The 7,730-nt window shown below is 45.3% G+C and overlaps 1 pseudogene; it reads right to left on the minus strand.

Annotated features, from left to right (window-relative positions):
* Positions 1 to 3,318: 3,318 nt before the first annotated feature.
* Positions 3,319 to 5,073, minus strand: LOC147432079 (uncharacterized; annotated as a pseudogene).
* Positions 5,074 to 7,730: the final 2,657 nt, after the last annotated feature.

A 7,730-nucleotide genomic window follows, 5' to 3' on the forward strand; every position in this document is an offset into this window, starting at 1 on the left:
GGAGCTTCCCATGGCTAAAGAGTCACCCGCCAACTTGAGTTGTTTGATGGTCTGCCTACATTCTAAGTTAATTAAGTGCTCATGCTTTAGAATAATACCTTTAGGCATCGTGGTTTTCTAATTTTCTACACATAGCATAACACAACAAACTACTAGCTCCTTGAGCAATTGACTTATCTATTTGATAGGCTCTTGTAGGGTGTTTACTTGAACACATTCTATAAAAATATGAGGGGTATTGAAATTAATTTCTTGTGTAATACCTAAGATTGTCATATACTGCATGAAAAACTAAAAAGAAGTAGTGCACACAATAGAAGAGCGAAAGAGTACACACACATGAGAGGGAGAGAGAGAGAGAGAGAGAGAGAGAGAAGAAAAAATCAAAATGAAAATAAATGAAATGTATTGTTCAGGTCCTCAAATGGTGAAGTGACCTATGATGGTCCAAAAAGTTATAGCCGCAGTGATGCTTAACCAAGTGTTTGCAATGAAAACAAAATAAAACTAGGGTACCTATAATCCAAGAAGGATGTTATACATGGATCATGAGTCACAATGGATCGTGTCATACATGGATCATGAGTCACAATGTGGGCCATAGTAGGTGGGGCACTTCAAAACATACATTAGGAGACAACGTAGGTATATGGTATCCCATGAATTGCCTCATGGGTTTCCACAATATGGTGTCTATCTCCTCCATAGTGAACATAAGTGCGTGCTCTCTAGCAATGATATATTGGATTCTCTATTGTAGATGATGTCTCTATAGTATAATAGACATCATCCTAGTTTAGACCACTTGGAAACTCATTTAACCCCATAGTTCTATAAATATGAATACCTTGGTGGTATAGTAGTAGTTATGTTTGTGATTTTTGGTTTTCCTATGAACGGGGTAAAATAATATGTTGTGTATCTCTGTATTATACCTCAATGCTCTGGTATTTTCTCTCAATACTCTTTTCTTGAGATATAGCGGGATAATTGTAAGGGAATGAGTATCATAACTATTATATATAAGTATGGTCGGCCGCCTTCGGCGGCCTCTCTCTCTCTCCCCCGGCAAGTCCCGACCAATGTAGTGGCAAGCACGATGTTTTTTTTTCAACAACCCCTAACTAACAATATCATCGTGAATTCTTTTGCCCATATTAGCAAGTGCAAGTGTACATGATTACATTTGGGCCTTGCTTTCAAGATGCAAGTGTATGTGATTGCATCGTAGAAACACCTTCGCTTTTAACACATCCGTTGAAAACAGCAACAAAGCTTCTTGGCCCTGCCCAAGTTGGACATATCCCACAATGAGTGCATTCCAATAGACGACACATACCCCATAGATTAAGGTCCTCAAGCACTTTTTGTGCGTTATGAAGTGCACCACATTTGGCATACATGTGGACCAAGGCAGTGCCAGGGTTCAAGGTTTTTACACTAAATTTCTCTACATGTTGTAGGTTTTCTCAAATTCAAAATTAAAATTTAGAGGTAAATACCAAAAGTTGTAGGTGGGATTACATTAAACCTAGGTTTTTTTCTACCTCTGCAAGTCCCACCATCAGCAGAGCTCCGTATCGATGCAAAATAGCGCATCTAATCTTCTTTTCCCCCCATGTTTTTGTATGTTGCTCTGTCGATGATGAGTTGTAGAGCGATGCATCACTTCCTCCTCCTCCTCTTGGCTTTTGAAAATAAGTGTAGGTCGCCCTCGTTCAGTAGATTGTTTTCTTCATGTGGGGGAGGGGAATCGACAACAATAGTGGCAGACGCTTGCGTGTGTGTGTGTGTGTGTGTGTGTGTGTGTGTGTGTGTGTGTGTGTCCCTGCAACGCTGGCTTGTAGAGCTTGCTGGTCACCGCAAGGAGCTTGCGACGTGGGAAGATGGGGGCGAGGCGGGGGATACTACTCCCTTTTGGAGTCAAAAGTATTGATGATTGGACCCTGAACCAGACGAAAATCTATGTTTCAACTTTAACGAAAATCCACGTTCCTCCAAAGTACTACTCAAAATTAGAGATAAAACTGAACCTGTCCCGACTCCGCCCAGTGTCAACATCCGTGACACCTCATCATGCGAGCTCAGCGACCATGTCGATGTTCAACACCCTCTTTTGCACCTGTGAGTAGTCCAAGCATGATCCCCATTTTGGCTCGCAAGTTCCCACACACTGCTCACCCCCTTATATGACGCTTCTCCTCGTTGTGTGACATCTCCAATCGCTCTGCGGCACATTATCATTGCCTTGGCTTCCTACCTCATCTATGAGCATGCCCCCTCCAAGCTCCTTCAAAAGGTGACTGTTTGTCAAAATCTGCAGATCCAACAGACCTACAAAAAACCAAGCTAGCTTCCGACTCTGAATCGTTCTCTCCCAACGTGAATTGAGGAGCCCAGTACCATCTGCTCCAAGCATCATCTCCTATGTCACAAAAATGGCTACGTTTTCCAATGATCTGACGATCTTGTTGTTGATGGTCTTGCACGGACTGGTCCTCGCTCTTTCAGTGGCCCTTAAATTCTCATACCTGCGGGACTCTGGCGACAACGTCATCACAACGACCATTATGCACAGCCACTCTTTGCGGCCATCCTTGGGCATTGACAACCAGCCGGACCATGACACAAAGCAAGAGTTGGACTCATCGACGACCACGTCTAGTAGACGTTGATTGCAAGAGTCTCACGTCTCCTCCGGCCAATACTTTGCACACATTGGCGATTATCACGCACAGCTAACAGACGACAACCGCCGCCACAGGGGAAAATGGCATAACCAATCTACCACACTTGGGTGAAAGAAAGGTTATACCATTACACACACACTCGAGAAAAAGAGAGATGGAAAGGTGGAGACGACATTGAAGAGGATGTTGGTGATGAAGTTGGGGGTGGTCGGCCTTGGGGTATTTAAAAGTATGCAAGGCACCACTTGGGGGGCCAACCAATGTCATGTGTGTGTGTGTGTGTGTGTGTGTGTGTGTGTCTTTAGGAGTGTGTGTGTGTGTGTGTGTGTGTGTGTGTCTTTAGGAGAGAGTGAGAGGGATGACTGATAGTTGCTGCCTATTCTCAGGAAGACAGGTCGAGACTCGAGATGCACATCTATTTTAGTTTAAACTTTAAAACTCAATCTCTCTCTCTCTCTCTCTCTCTCTCTGCCTTCTAACAGCTTGATAATCCACACAGTTACCGTTGTGTGCAACTCGACGCAAGTCTCACCTCTCTCAAGTCCAATGTTCTAATAAAATGTGTCTAAGAGCAAGGGCAAAAGGATAATTCCACCCCAAAATAGAGAAAAATAGTGCAAAATCCTGAAAAATTAACCTAAATTTCTAAAATTTCCTCTTTGCAAATTCAAGGAAAGGAATTTTGTGTGTTTCGAAAAACGATACCGAACACTGCCCGAGTCCCAAGTGCAAATCAAGGAAATTAATTTTGTATGCTTCGAGCCGCCGCTTCCGGGGCTCTCCGCGCTATTGCCATGCATAGCTTTGTCAAGGCCCCTACCTCACCAATAAACAAAAGCAAACACCTTATTAATTCAAACAATGTTGTGCTGATTGGCGGAGGCACCCAGCTCGGCTGTTGATCATTGGCACATGAACCTTATAAGCTCCACTGCCAGAAGCCGCGACAACAGAAGGAGAAGTATGAATAGGCAAAGAGAGAGAGCACGCTTGCTGTTCAAGGGCCATGAGCAAGGTAGATGTGGTAGACTGCATAGGAGTTCTGCTACGAAAGTTGGGAGGGGAGGGGCTGAGCAGAGCAGATCGGGCTGATTAATGGGGGATTGGGGGCTACGAGAGGTCGAGGACAGATCAGCTCCATGAGCAGCTTGGTGAGGCTGTCTATGGTTCAGAGTCCCACTGTTGTATGATAAGCACAACAAAGTTCGACATGCTGCTACCCATTGCGGCAAGAGAAAATCTTCTACCACTTTTACTTTTGTCCTCTCTAAAAGTTCTTGATTATCTTGGCATGGCATGTACACCCCTCATGAGTTTGCAATGACAACTTTCTGGACTCTTTGTGGGAAGAGATGTGCAAGACGGAAAGCTACAAACCCACCGTAGCTTGTGGCCTATGATACTATACGAAGGTACATTCATGGTTTCCATGGCCTTCGCGATCATCTCAGCTTGAAATATCTCAGACCGACTGCAGCTTCCCTTAGTTGTGGATTTACCAAAGAGGATGAGGTCAGGGACAAAAACTCGAAAGTTCCTCTGTAGTGGCTTCACCTGTTCACACCATTAATGCCATTAGGCACTGGTAGCAAAGCCATGTATTAGAACAATGGCAGGCTTATTCTGGTCTGCTAACGTTTCGGCTGCAGAGGGCTTGCACCAGCACGCCATGGTTGTTGCTGGGTCCACTTGGAAACATAAGTGCTGCAAGACGCAGCTACGGAAGAAGTAATCGAGCCGCCTATTACGCAAATGCGCCAGGCTGAAGCCTTCATCCGCAATCCAATGGACGCACGCCAGCGTAGAGAATTGGTCAAGCCACGATGGCCTACTGCGATTGTGTGTGTGCGTGTGTGTGTGAGAGAGAGAGAGAGAGAGAGAGATGTTGTCGGTCATAGGTGTGTGGGCCATGGCAATGGCAAGCTCCAAGCACCCGCACAAAGCAACGACTATTGCTTAGTGCTCTGCAGCTATTGTTCGCCGTAGGTGTTGGCTTGCCTCATTAGTGCTCAATCTCATCCAGCCTCTCTCCCTACGCCTCCACGATGATGACCATGCTTAAGAAGAACCGATGCAGCTCCACAAGGCTCTTGCAGCAGCAGGTGCGCGCAATAGATCCGAAGCGGAGAAGAATGAGGAAAGGAGCGGAGAAGAATGAGGAAAGGAGGGAGAGAGATATGAATTTTGCAGGTGACGATCGTCCTATGGTTATTAGCTTGGACAGGTGTGGCACCACCGCTCTGCATTCAAAGAGATTAATCAATGCGTTCAGCCTCTATCTTGCGCATCCATTGCGGCACGTGTAAAGGTGACTGGATCTCTCTCTCTCTCTCTCGTGCATTTGTCACCGCAGCTTCTCTCACTTTTGGCCTTTTGCCTTCATTTGGTAGCTTGCGCCACTTGTAAAGGACACTCCCCTCCGCCATATTATGTTAAATAGATATATATCTCTATCATATATTAAAGAGACTGGTTTTCCAATGCCACGTGTTAAAGGTTGTTGCATCCGATGAGCTCCGGTTTATATGAGTGACGAGGAGAGGGGGAGAGAGAGGCCGCCGGCCGTACTAGCTGTCTCTAGAATTGCTAATGTGCCTCTAATTGCCACCTGGACTTTGGTTGCAGAATCATTTGCCACATCGTTCCCATTTGCCTTAATGAGTTGAGCGCGCATTGATGATCGAGCCTCAAGCTCTAAAGCAAGCCCCGCAACCCATCGGCACTGAAGAGAAGAAGCTCATCGCTACCTCTCACACACAGAGACTGATGCACGGAGTTGTTTTGTGGTGTGCAGGGCCTGGTGCAGGATTCGGAAGGACATGAATCTCTCTCTCTCTCTCTCTCTCTCTCTCTCTTCTCATAGATCAAGAGCTGAGCAGATGGGCACGGTGCCTTGAGTAGCGAAGCAGCTATAATCTCTTATTTGCGGGAGTTTGCGGGAGTCCAAGCCTCAAGGGCACCTTCTGTCTCGAGTTGTTGGTAGGGCACACCACCCTCGAGCTTGGGCAAATATTCAGATTCCGTTTTGTCACTGTCTCTTCGTCTTTCATACCTTCTCATGCCGGTCTCCATCATCATGTCCATCAAGTCTACTGCAATCTCCATCATCATCTCTTCAGAGCTCAAGCTTATAGCTTACTGGCATGCTTGGAGCTAGGGGATTATCACACCTCCCATTGACCTTTCCACTTCTCCATTAAAGACGTGGATGGCAAGCTGGCGGAAGAGCATGCAACACAGCATGAGTTGCCACCCTTGAGGAGAAAGCACCATGGGTTGTCAGCGCAATAGTAGTGGCTAGGTATCCTCAAACAGCATGCACACTCAAGGATTCACAGCGCCATGGGCTGCCAACATTGCAGCCAAGAGTTTGAGTGCCATTTACATTCCCTCAAAAGATATTTTCTCCTTAGATGCCTCAAATTAATGTCCTCTTCAATCACATACATTCCCAGTCAATGTGTACTTCCAGGCATTTGCGATTTCAGAAAGAGGCAAGGTTACTTGAGGTGGTACTGCTGGATTTGCTGCCATATTGATGCTGTGAGTAATTGGTCAAATGTGCACTGATCTGGGTAACTGGAAAGAATTGGGGCCACATGACTGCACATGTGATGAAGGGGAACTTCCCATCTGAGCTTCGGGCTACAAGCTAGAATCACCATCCCGTATGAGCTACCGACAGGTTGGGGAAGGTAGATTGTGTGCTAGTCCACGTCAAGGGAGACGTTCTTGAGCTACACAAGTGATGAAGGGGAGCTTCCCATCCTTGAGCTGCTGGATTTTAACTTCCTTAGGAGTACAGGAGTACATAGGTTGAATAGATCAAAGACCCTCCCACAATGCACACACAACCCAAAGTAGCAAAGCAATTTGAGAAAAGTGAGGCATGCACGCAAAATGACAGAATGCAGCAAGTCTGTGTGTGTGTGTGTGTGTGTGTGTGTGTTTTTCTTGCAAGATTGGTACGTCAAAACTTGCATGAAGTTAGTTGGGGATTTGGATCTCGAATGCTATCATTGTAGCTTTGCAGAGCGGGTTCAGAAATCTCCACCTAAACCTCTGTTTTCTCCTATAGGAAATTAGTTCATCTTTTGATCTCCCTCTCTCTCTCTCTCTCTCTCTCTCTCACACACACACACACACACACACACACCACACAAGGGCATACACATACCCACACACATTAAGACTACAATGATTTCTCTTATTGATTTTTGCAAGAAGTTGCTACAAGTGGCACTCTATAGCGTGGCAATATATCAATTGTTCATGCTAAGTATTGCTTTTATGAGAAATGGGTTGGGCCCAGGGCTTGGGAAAAGATAGGTTCGCTTTATCCAAAGCCTGTTCATAATGAAAAATGGCCGGCTCAATTTTGGGCAAGAAGATTCTCAAGCCGGTTCAAATTATGGAATTTTTAGTTTAATATGAGATTTTAGTGTGATTATCCCTCTCAAATTTAGAGTTAGCTTGTTCCTGTGCATGTGAAAAGGTTCCAAAGCCAGGTCCATAAAAAATGTTTCCCGAGCCATGGTTGGGCCTGTTGTGTCTATGCATCATCAACTACCGTGCAATGAACGTGGCTCTACAATAATGTAGAGGTAGATTACTATAGCCATTGCAATTATTATAGTTGTGCACCATCTTACACCTGCATCAGGTAGAATATCTCTCTCTCTCTCTCTCTCTCTCTCTCTCTCTCTCTCTCAGGCATGCGTGCGTGCGCACGCACACACACACACACAGATGAAAAGGGAGAAAGATTTAGGCTTAGCCCTTAATGCTCTTCATAAAATGCAACACTAGCAATGGAGAGCTTTAATATATTGACAAGGTTCATTTCCCTTGCATCATGGGCATAACAAGTTAGCCTTACATTGGGCATGAAGCCTATTGGGTGCAAGTGGAGTGGCAAATCTACAAATACTTACACAAAACCAACAAATCCGGTTGTTAGTCGACAAGGCAGGTGATGGTGGGATTGCAAGCCAATGGTAGTGTTACACTTGGGAATCAAGGAAGTGGTGAAGTGATGTT

The sequence above is a fragment of the Adiantum capillus-veneris genome, chromosome 20 (assembly GCF_014529385.1).
Source record: "Adiantum capillus-veneris isolate H3 chromosome 20, ASM1452938v2, whole genome shotgun sequence".
NCBI lineage: Eukaryota > Viridiplantae > Streptophyta > Polypodiopsida > Polypodiales > Pteridaceae > Adiantum > Adiantum capillus-veneris.